Source organism: Danio aesculapii, chromosome 2 (assembly GCF_903798145.1).
Source record: "Danio aesculapii chromosome 2, fDanAes4.1, whole genome shotgun sequence".
Classification (NCBI taxonomy): Eukaryota; Metazoa; Chordata; class Actinopteri; order Cypriniformes; family Danionidae; genus Danio; species Danio aesculapii.
Genome location: NC_079436.1, coordinates 59,450,889 through 59,463,388, shown reverse-complemented (window position 1 = coordinate 59,463,388; position 12,500 = coordinate 59,450,889). Strand labels below are relative to the sequence as shown.

Here is a 12,500-nt window from a genome sequence, read left to right as displayed (position 1 = left end):
CTGTGTGGAGTTTGCATGTTCTCCCCGTGTTGTCGTGGGTTTCCTCCACAGTCCAAACACATGCGCTATAGGGGAATTGATCAACTAAATTGGCCCTAGTGTATAAGTGTGTGTGTGAATGAGTGTGTATGTGTGTTTCCCAGTACTGGGTTGCAGCTGGAATGGCACCCGCAGTTATAAACATATGCAGGAATAGTTGGCGGTTCATTTCGCTGTGGTGACCTCTGATAAATAAGTGCCTAAGCCGAAGGAAAATGAATGAATTAAAGAACAAAAATATATAAAAATAAACAATAAAATAGCTAAAAATAAGAATAAGTTAATAATAAGTAAAATATTAATGACTGTAATGATGGAGAGACAGAAGAGAGAGAAGGAAAAAGGGAAAACATACGAATAAAGCGGAGAGAAATAAAGAGTTCAAAATAAAAAGGACTAAATAAAATAATAACGCTAATTAATTATGAATGACACCAATGATGGAGAGATGAAAGAAAGAGAGAGAGATGTAAAGGAAAAGATAAATGAAAACAGAGAGAAATAATTATATTAAATTAAGGAAAGTATAAAAATTAAAAATAAAACAGATAAAAATAACTAAAATAAAGTTATTATGACAAAAACGATAGAGAGACAGAAGAAAAAGGGAGAGAGAGAAGAGAGAGAAAAGGGGTAAAGAAAGAAAAAAATGAAATTAAAATGAAGAAATGATTGAATTAAAGAGAGAAAAAGTCTAAAAACTCACTAAAAACCCAACAGAAACCTTTATCAAATGAAATGAGTGTGGTTAACTCAAAATGTACTGAAAGTTAATTCTACTCATTTGAAAAGAGTTTTGAACTCAGTGTTGAAGCTAGAGTTCATTAAATCCCTCATCACTTCAACTTAAATAGAGTAAGTCCACAGTACTCATATAGATTAGTTCAACTCAAATGGTTTGTAGCAATCGGTTTCCTCAAACGGTTTGAGTTGCCTTAACTTATTGGGTTTTACAGTGCTCAGTTGGTCTGATTCTCTTCATTTATTGGGTTTTACAGTACTCAGTTGGTTTGATTCTCTTCATTTATTGGGTTTTACAGTACTCAGTTGGTTTGATTCTCTTCATTTATTGGGTTTTACAGTATTCAGTTGGTTTGATTCTCTTCATTTATTGGGTTTTACAGTGCTCAGTTGGTTTGATTCTCTTCATTTATTGGGTTTTACAGTACTCAGTTGGTTTGATTCTCTTCATTTATTGGGTTTTACAGTATTCAGTTGGTTTGATTCTCTTCATTTATTGGGTTTTACAGTGCTCAGTTGGTTTGATTCTCTTCATTTATTGGGTTTACAGTGCTCAGTTGGTTTGATTCTCTTCATTTATTGGGTTTTACAGTACTCAGTTGGTTTGATTCTCTTCATTTATTGGGTTTTACAGTATTCAGTTGGTTTGATTCTCTTCATTTATTGGGTTTTACAGTGCTCAGTTGGTTTGATTCTCTTCATTTATTGGGTTTACAGTGCTCAGTTGGTTTGATTCTCTTCATTTATTGGGTTTTACAGTACTCAGTTGGTTTGATTCTCTTCATTTATTGGGTTTTACAGTATTCAGTTGGTTTGATTCTCTTCATTTATTGGGTTTTACAGTGCTCAGTTGGTTTGATTCTCTTCATTTATTGGGTTTACAGTGCTCAGTTGGTTTGATTCTCTTCATTTATTGGGTTTTACAGTACTCAGTTGGTTTGATTCTCTTCATTTATCGGGTTTTACAGTGCTCAGTTGGTTTGATTCTCTTCATTTATTGGGTTTTACAGTGCTCAGTTGGTTTGATTCTCTTCATTTATTGGGTTTTACAGTGCTCAGTTGGTTTGATTCTCTTCATTTATTGGGTTTTACAGTACTCAGTTGGTTTGATTCTCTTCATTTATTGGGTTTTACAGTGCCCAGTTGGTTTGATTCTCTTCATTTATTGGGTTTTACAGTACTCAGTTGGTTTGATTCTCTTCATTTATTGGGTTTTACAGTGCTCAGTTGGTTTGATTCTCTTCATTTATTGGGTTTTACAGTGCTCAGTTGGTTTGATTCTCTTCATTTATTGGGTTTTACAGTACTCAGTTGGTTTGATTCTCTTCATTTATTGGGTTTACAGTGCTCAGTTGGTTTGATTCTCTTCATTTATTGGGTTTTACAGTGCTCAGTTGGTTTGATTCTCTTCATTTATTGGGTTTTACAGTGCTCAGTTGGTTTGATTCTCTTCATTTATTGGGTTTACAGTGCTCAGTTGGTTTGATTCTCTTCATTTATTGGGTTTACAGTACTCAGTTGGTCTGATTCTCTTCATTTATTGGGTTTACAGTGCTCAGTTGGTTTGATTCTCTTCATTTATTGGGTTTACAGTGCTCAGTTGGTTTGATTCTCTTCATTTATTGGGTTTTACAGTACTCAGTTGGTTTGATTCTCTTCATTTATTGGGTTTACAGTACTCAGTTGGTCTGATTCTCTTCATTTATTGGGTTTACAGTGCTCAGTTGGTTTGATTCTCTTCATTTATTGGGTTTACAGTGCTCAGTTGGTTTGATTCTCTTCATTTATTGGGTTTTACAGTACTCAGTTGGTTTGATTCTCTTTATTTATTGGGTTTACAGTGCTCAGTTGGTCTGATTCTCTTCATTTATTGGGTTTTACAGTACTCAGTTGGTTTGATTCTCTTCATTTATTGGGTTTACAGTGCTCAGTTGGTTTGATTCTCTTCATTTATTGGGTTTACAGTGCTCAGTTGGTTTGATTCTCTTCATTTATTGGGTTTTACAGTATTCAGTTGGTTTGATTCTCTTCATTTATTGGGTTTTACAGTGCTCAGTTGGTTTGATTCTCTTCATTTATTGGGTTTTACAGTGCTCAGTTGGTTTGATTCTCTTCATTTATTGGGTTTACAGTGCTCAGTTGGTTTGATTCTCTTCATTTATTGGGTTTTACAGTACTCAGTTGGTTTGATTCTCTTCATTTATTGGGTTTACAGTGCTCAGTTGGCTTGATTCTCTTCATTTATTGGGTTTTACAGTGCTCAGTTGGTTTGATTCTCTTCATTTATTGGGTTTACAGTGCTCAGTTGGTTTGATTCTCTTCATTTATTGGGTTTTACAGTACTCAGTTGGTTTGATTCTCTTCATTTATTGGGTTTACAGTGCTCAGTTGGTTTGATTCTCTTCATTTATTGGGTTTACAGTGCTCAGTTGGTTTGATTCTCTTCATTTATTGGGTTTACAGTGCTCAGTTGGTTTGATTCTCTTCATTTATTGGGTTTACAGTACTCAGTTGGTTTGATTCTCTTCATTTATCGGGTTTACAGTGCTCAGTTGGTTTGATTCTCTTCATTTATTGGGTTTACAGTGCTCAGTTGGTTTGATTCTCTTCATTTATTGGGTTTACAGTACTCAGTTGGTTTAATTCTCTTCATTTATCGGGTTTTACAGTACTCAGTTGGTTTGATTCTCTTCATTTATCGGGTTTTACAGTCCTCAGTTGGTTTGATTCTCTTCATTTATCGGGTTTTACAGTCCTCAGTTGGTTTGATTCTCTTCATTTATTGGGTTTTACAGTCCTCAGTTGGTTTGATTCTCTTCATTTATTGGGTTTTACAGTGCTCAGTTGGTTTGATTCTCTTCATTTATCGGGTTTACAGTGCCCAGTTGGTTTGATTCTCTTCATTTATCGGGTTTACAGTGCTCAGTTGGTTTGATTCTCTTCATTTATTGGGTTTACAGTGCTCAGTTGGTTTGATTCTCTTCATTTATTGGGTTTACAGTACTCAGTTGGTTTAATTCTCTTCATTTATCGGGTTTTACAGTACTCAGTTGGTTTGATTCTCTTCATTTATCGGGTTTTACAGTCCTCAGTTGGTTTGATTCTCTTCATTTATCGGGTTTTACAGTCCTCAGTTGGTTTGATTCTCTTCATTTATTGGGTTTTACAGTCCTCAGTTGGTTTGATTCTCTTCATTTATTGGGTTTTACAGTGCTCAGTTGGTTTGATTCTCTTCATTTATCGGGTTTTACAGTCCTCAGTTGGTTTGATTCTCTTCATTTATTGGGTTTTACAGTGCTCAGTTGGTTTGATTCTCTTCATTTATCGGGTTTTACAGTCCTCAGTTGGTTTGATTCTCTTCATTTATTGGGTTTACAGTGCTCAGTTGGTTTGATTCTCTTCATTTATTGGGTTTTACAGTACTCAGTTGGTTTGATTCTCTTCATTTATTGGGTTTACAGTGCTCAGTTGGTCTGATTCTCTTCATTTATTGGGTTTACAGTGCTCAGTTGGTTTGATTCTCTTCATTTATTGGGTTTTACAGTCCTCAGTTGGTTGATTCTCTTCATTATCGGGTTTTACAGTCCTCAGTTGGTTTGATTCTCTTCATTTATCGGGTTTTACAGTGCTCAGTTGGTTTGATTCTCTTCATTTATTGGGTTTTACAGTGCTCAGTTGGTTTGATTCTCTTCATTTATTGGGTTTACAGTGCTCAGTTGGTTTGATTCTCTTCATTTATTGGGTTTTACAGTGCTCAGTTGGTTTGATTCTCTTCATTTATTGGGTTTTACAGTGCTCAGTTGGTTTGATTCTCTTCATTATTGGGTTTACAGTGCTCAGTTGGTTTGATTCTCTTCATTTATTGGGTTTTACAGTACTCAGTTGGTTTGATTCTCTTCATTTATTGGGTTTACAGTGCTCAGTTGGTTTGATTCTCTTCATTTATCGGGTTTTACAGTCCTCAGTTGGTTTGATTCTCTTCATTTATTGGGTTTACAGTGCTCAGTTGGTTTGGTTCTCTTCATTTATTGGGTTTACAGTGCTCAGTTGGTTTGATTCTCTTCATTTATCGGGTTTTACAGTCCTCAGTTGGTCTGATTCTCTTCATTTATTGGGTTTTACAGTACTCAGTTGGTTTGATTCTCTTCATTTATTGGGTTTACAGTGCTCAGTTGGTCTGATTCTCTTCATTTATTGGGTTTACAGTACTCAGTTGGTTTGATTCTCTTCATTTATTGGGTTTACAGTCCTCAGTTGGTCTGATTCTCTTCATTTATTGGGTTTTACAGTACTCAGTTGGTTTGATTCTCTTCATTTATTGGGTTTACAGTGCTCAGTTGGTCTGATTCTCTTCATTTATTGGGTTTACAGTACTCAGTTGGTTTGATTCTCTTCATTTATTGGGTTTACAGTACTCAGTTGGTTTGATTCTCTTCATTTATTGGGTTTACAGTACTCAGTTGGTTTGATTCTCTTCATTTATTGGGTTTTACAGTGCTCAAATTACTTCGTTTACTCAAATGGGTTAAGTTCACAGTACTCATTAGGATTAGTTTTTAACTTAAATGGTTTGTTACAATTGGTTTTCTCAAATATTCTGAGTTACCTTATTGGGTTTTACAGTGTGCACAAAATAGATAAAACTAAGTTATTGTGACACAAGTGATGAAGAGAACAGAAAGAGAGAAAGAGAGAGAGAAAGAAAGAAAGAGGGGTTAAAGGAAGAGAAAAAATTAAATAGAGAGAACGAAAGAATTGAATTAAAGACAAAATAAATCAAAATAAACAGAAAAATAGCTAAAAATAACAATGAGCTAATAATAAGTACAATATTCAGTAAGTTATGAATGACAGGAATGATGGAGAGAGAGAAAGAGGGAGGGTAAAGGAAGAAGAAAACACAAATAAAACAGAGAGAAATAAAGAGTTGCATTCAAAATAAAAATGAAAAATAAATTAATAAAAGTAAATCAATAAATAATAACAATATTAAGCTATCAAAGACACGAATGATGGAGAGATTAACGAGAGAGAGATGTAAAGGAAGAGAAGAGAAACACGACAGAGAAAGAGAAAAGGAATAATAATGCTAGATAAATAGATGCAGATTTATAAGAGTAAAGAACATTTAAAAGTGGAAAACGGAAGAGAAGAATCAGAGACTAAAACAGAAGAATTATAAAGTGATGAAAACGCGAGATAAAAGCATGAATATGAAAGAGTGCACAAAGATTAAGAAATAAAAATGAGGAAATTAAAAGAACAAGGAAGAAAAACATCAAAACAAAGAAAAGAGAATTAAATATAACAAAGAAAATGCCTAAAGTGACGAGAAAAGAAGAAAATAAAAAAAGAAAATCCTCTCTGAAGAAAAACAAAACTACAGATGAAAAGACTGAATGAGGATAAAGAAGAACGGAGAGAAAGAAAGGAAAGAGATAAAGATAATGGAAGAAATAGACAAAATAAAGGAGTGAATGTTTAAAAGTGAGGAATCGATAAGAAAGAAATGGAAATTATTATTATGGACGGCTCAGTGGTCAGCACTGTGGCCTCACAGTAAGAAGGTCTCTGGTTTGAGTCACGGCTGGGTCATTTGGTGTTTCTGTGTGGAGTTTGCATGTTCTCCCTGTGTTGGTGTGGGTTTCCTCCAGGTGCTCCGGTTTCCCCCACAGTCCAAACACATGCGCTATAGGGGAATTGATCAACTAAACTGCCTATAGTGTATGAGTGTGTGTGAATGAGTGTATATGGGTGTTTCCCAGTGATGGGTTGTGGCTGGAAGGGCATCCGCTGTGTAAAATATATGCTGGAATAGTTGGCGATTCATTCCGCTGTGTCAACCCCTGATAAATAAGAGACTAAGCCAAAGAAAAATGAATGAATGGAAAAGATAATTGTAATGGAAAAAGAGAGAATAAATCATGAGCAAGGAAGAAACGTGCAGAAATATAGCAAAATAATAAAAAAGAAAAACAAAAAATAATAAAGAAAAAAAGAATGAATAAGAAAAGTGTGAAGAAAAGAGAAAATTAATAAAGAAACTCAAACAGAAAGAACAAAAGAATCCAGGAGAAAGCCTTAAAGACAATGAGAAGGGAACTGACAACAGAAAAGAGCAAACGAGAGATTAAAAAACCCAACTCATTATAAAGAAAGCAGAATGAAGGAGGAAAGAGAATAAAAGATTTGCTCAATCCTGAAGCCTGAGCAGGTTTATCATCAGAGAGACATGTAATGATAATTCTCTACTAATAATCTGACGTGAGGAGAACGTGAAATAAAGTGAGTCTAGTGGAGCTGAGCGTCATCTGAAGAACAGACGAGTTTAATGTAGTTAAAGAGAGAAAAGCATCTGCTTTACGAGAGCCAGAGAGCCATGTTAAACAAACACAAGAACATCCTTGAGCTTCACACAATGAGCAAACACTTCCAGCACGACCTCCACAAACCTCAGCCTTTATTACAGCTCTTCAGACGAGGCTTTGTGCTGCAAACGCAACAATGGAGATAAGCCTGCATTCCTCGCCCACAATAATTCACTTTCAAGGGTAAAACTGGCCTGTGTTTCTGCTCCTTTGTTGCTGGACTTCCATTAACAGAACAAAGAGTGAAGGAAAAACTCACGAAAACACAATCTGGAGCCGCTCGAACACACGAGTGAAGAACCACTGACAGCTGAACATCACAGCAGAGCAGATAAAGACCACACTGAAGCCGGCATCAGGCTAACAGGCCTCGCAATCTATCTCAGCGCAAGTGTGTGTGTGTGTCTGTGTGTGTGTGTGTGTGTGTGAGAGAGTGTAACACATCACAGGACACCATAGCAAACACACTAAAACTATGAGCAAATGGAACATTCTGAAACATGATGGGGGTCCTATGAGCAAATGAAACATTCTGAAACATGATGGGGGTCCTATGAGTAAATGAAACATTCTGAAACATGGTGGGGGTCCTACGAGCAAACAGAACATTCTGAAACATGATGGGGGTCCTATGAGCAAATGGAACATTCTGATACATGATGGGGGTCCTATGAGCAAATGGAACATTCTGATACATGATGGGGGTCCTATGAGCAAATGGAACATTCTGATACATGATGGGGGTCCTATGAGCAAATGGAACATTCTGATACATGATGGGGGTCCTATAAGCAAATGGAACCTTCTGAAACATGATGAGGGTCCTATGAGCAAATTGAATATTCTGAAATATGATGGGGGTCCTATGAGCAAATGGAACCTTTCGAAATATGATGAGTGTCCTATGAGTAAATGAAACATCCTGAAACATGATGAGGGTCCTACGAGCAAACAGAACATTCTGAAACATGATGGGGGTCCTATGAGCAAATGGAACATTCCGAAATATGATGGGGGTCCTATGAGCAAATGGAACATTCCGAAATATGATGGGGGTCCTATGAGCAAATGGAACCTTTCGAAATATGATGAGTGTCCTATGAGTAAATGAAACATTCTGAAACATGATGGGGGTCCTACGAGCAAACAGAACATTCTGAAACATGATAGGGGTCCTATGAGCAAATGGAACATTCCGAAATATGATGAGGGTCCTATGAGCAAATGGAACATTCTGAAACATGATGGGGGTCCTACGAGCAAACAGAACATTTTGAAACATGATGGGGGTCCTATGAGCAAATGGAACATTCTGAAACATGATGGGGGTCCTATGAGCAAATGGAACATTCTGATACATGATGGGGGTCCTATGAGCAAATGGAACATTCCGAAATATGATGAGTGTCCTATGAGTAAATGAAACATTCTGAAACATGACGGGGGTCCTACGAGCAAACAGAACATTCTGAAACATGATGGGGGTCCTATGAGCAAATGGAATATTCTGATACATGATGGGGGTCCTATGAGCAAATGGAACATTCTGATACATGATGGGGGTCTTATAAGCAAATGGAACCTTCTGAAACATGATGGGGGTCCTATGAGCAAATGGAACATTCTGATACATGATGGGGGTCCTATGAGCAAATGGAACATTCCGAAATATGATGAGTGTCCTATGAGTAAATGAAACATTCTGAAACATGACGGGGGTCCTACGAGCAAACAGAACATTCTGAAACATGATGGGGGTCCTATGAGCAAATGGAATATTCTGATACATGATGGGGGTCCTATGAGCAAATGGAATATTCTGATACATGATGGGGGTCCTATGAGCAAATGGAACATTCTGATACATGATGGGGGTCCTATAAGCAAATGGAACCTTCTGAAACATGATGGGGGTCCTATGAGCAAATGGAATATTCTGATACATGATGGGGGTCCTATGAGCAAATGGAACCTTCTGAAACATGATGGGGGTCCTATGAGCAAACGGAACATTCTGAAACATGATGGGGGTCCTATGAGCAAATGGAACCTTCTGAAACATGATGGGGGTCCTATGAGCAAACGGAACATTCTGAAACATGATGGGGGTCCTATGAGCAAATGGAACATTCTGATACATGATGGGGGTCTTATAAGCAAATGGAACCTTCTGAAACATGATGGGGGTCCTATGAGCAAATGGAACATTCTGATACATGATGGGGGTCCTATGAGCAAATGGAACCTTTCGAAATGTGATGAGTGTCCTATGAGTAAATGAAACATTCTGAAGCATGATGGGGGTCCTATGAGCAAACAGAACATTCTGATACATGATGGGGGTCCTATGAGCAAATGGAACATTCTGAAACATGATGGGGGTCCTATGAGCAAATGGACCATTCCGAAATATGATGAGGGTCCTATGAGCAAATGGAACATTCTGAAACATGATGGGGGTCCTATGAGCAAATGGACCATTCCGAAATATGATGAGGGTCCTATGAGCAAATGGAACATTCTGAAACATGATGGGGGTCCTATGAGTAAATGAAACATTCTGAAACATGACGGGGGTCCTATGAGTAAACGAAACATTCTGAAACATGACGGGGGTCCTATGAGCAAACGGAACATTCTGAAACATGATGGGGGTCCTATGAGCAAATGGAACATTCTGATACATGATGGGGGTCCTATAAGCAAATGGAACCTTCTGAAACATGATGGGGGTCCTATGAGCAAACGGAACCTTCTGAAACATGATGGGGGTCCTATGAGCAAACGGAACCTTCTGAAACATGATGGGGGTCCTATGAGCAAATGGAACATTCTGAAACATGATGGGGGTCCTACGAGCAAACAGAACATTCTGAAACATGATGGGGGTCCTATGAGCAAATGGAACATTCTGATACATGATGGGGGTCCTATGAGCAAATGGAACCTTCTGAAACATGATGGGGGTCCTATGAGCAAATGGAACATTCTGAACATGATGGGGGTCCTATGAGCAAATGGAATGCATCAAAACATGCTGAGGGTCATATTAACAATTGATCATATTGAAACACAGTAGGTATGGAGCTTTCTAACTGTTACAGCGCCACCTATGTGCTGATGCCCAGAAGACTTGCATTAGGTGAACTTGAATGTTCTAGCTTGGTTAATTAATATTATCCATGTTGTAATTGGCCTGTTATTCCTGTCCACACGCAAACGTTCATATATTAGGCTAATCAGTGGTGGAGTGTCATTTACTGCTGATTATGACATTTCTAAGCAAATTTCTCTTCTGAATCTTTGTTCTGTGTTTTAAATACTGAGTTACACAAGGAAAACTGCAATATTAAACTGCTCGACACAAGAACAGCACTGACACACACACACACACGCGCGCCCGAAGAGCCGGTGTGAAGGCCAGAGACACACACTCATCCATCGCCATCAGCTCTGCAGAAATGAGAAACCCTGAGACCTTCAGCAGGAGGTCAGAACCCGAATACAACCCAGAAACAGCCTGCAGTTGACAACACACACACACACACACTTTCTCTCTCTTTCTATGCCTGTCAGGTACAAGAGGAAAGAGGACAATCTCCACACATACGCACACTCAGAAACAGGAGGAGGAGCTACACACACACACTCATACACACACACACACACACACACACACACAGAGAGAGAGCGAGCTCCAGGCTGCATCTCCAGTCTCTCCACTGAACTCAAACACACTCAACATCACCTGCAGACCTCAGAAACCCCACACACATCAGCACAGATGAAGAACAGTCAAAGATGAAAAAAATCTGCACAACAATCAATAATATGACAAATCAATTATCCACTTCAATCAAACACACATATTATGAAAGTTACAGCACAGACATTATAGTATGTATGTATTAGTGCAGTGATTGATTCACTTTCAGTGGGGTTACATGTAAGAATTCATTTGTTTTATCATAATTATTGCACAGTATTTCATTCAATGATTTAATTTAATCCTCCTTTCTCTAACTCTAGCACTTAATTCTCTGAGCACTAACAGTTCCTTCACATGATTAGCACTTCTTGTGTTTACAGCCTCTTATTGGTGAAAACCATCTGCTAAATGACTAAATCTAAATGTACGTTCGCCGGCCACTTTATTAGGTACACCTGACCAACTGCTCATTAATGCAAGAAAGGGGTTGTTGCTGCCAGACAGGCTGCTCTGAGTATTTCAGAAACTGCTGATCTACTGGGATTTTCACGCACAACCATCTCTAGGGTTTACAGAGAATGCTCCGACATTCTGTGGGCGCGGCCGTTCTGTGGGCGCAAATGCCTTGTTGATGCCAGAGGTCAGAGGAGAATGGCCAGACTGGTTCCAGCTGATAGAAAGGCAACAGTAACTCAAATAAGCACTCGTTACAACCGAGGTCTGCAGAAGAGCATCTCTGAACACACAACACGTCCAACCTTGAGGCGGATGGGCTACAGCAGCAGAAGACCACACCGGGTGCCGCTCCTGTCAGCTAAGAACAGGAAACTGAGGCTACAATTCACACAGGCTCACCAAAACTGGACAATAGAAGATTGGAGAAACGTTGCCTGGTCTGATGAGTCTCCATTTCTGCTGACACATTCGGATGCTCGGCTCACAATTTGGCCTCAACAACATGAAAGCATGGATCCATCCTGCCTTGTATCAGCGGTTCAGGCTGTAGCTAATAAAATGGTCGGTGAGTGTTAATATAAATGTAAAAAGTAATCAAGATACTAGCGAGCATCTGATTGGTCAGAAGAGAGATTGAAATACGGGGTGACAGCAAAAAATCCTTGATCCATTTAGGTGGACTATTGACTTGTGAATCTTCTACTTGTGAATTTAGTCGATATTTTTGAGATGCACAAGCTTATATATATCGTTAAAGCTAACATACTGATTCCAACATCTAAAAACAACGTCATTTTAATTTCACAAGGACTTAAAAGTAAACACAAATGTGCAAATCTGCCAGTGCGGCGTGAGATAATCCAATGCAAGTCAATGGAAAACAAAATCAATAAGCCTTATGTGTTGTTGGGTCATTTTCATCCACTCTGGGCTGATTTTGAGGCTTAATTTCACCACAGCTTTCTCAGCGTTTCAGCTAATGGAACTATGTTAGCTGACAAATCTTATTCTGACACATAATTTTGGGGAAATGCTTTGGAAATGTAAACACACACTGTTCAGATTGACTCCTCGTTGGTGATGTTTGGTGCTTTTTTTGCTCCATTGACTTCCATTATAATCACATTTATTGATTGTAAAGCCATGACAGCATATAATCATACACTCCTTATTGGTTTTCCATGTTG

The 12,500-nt window shown here is 38.2% G+C and overlaps 1 protein-coding gene across 1 annotated transcript in view; it reads right to left on the bottom strand.

Moving 5' to 3' along the window:
* LOC130238949 (receptor-type tyrosine-protein phosphatase mu-like) overlaps nucleotides 1–12,500 on the bottom strand; it is a 183,073-nt gene that overhangs the window by 139,143 nt on the left and 31,430 nt on the right. The window lies entirely within an intron of this gene.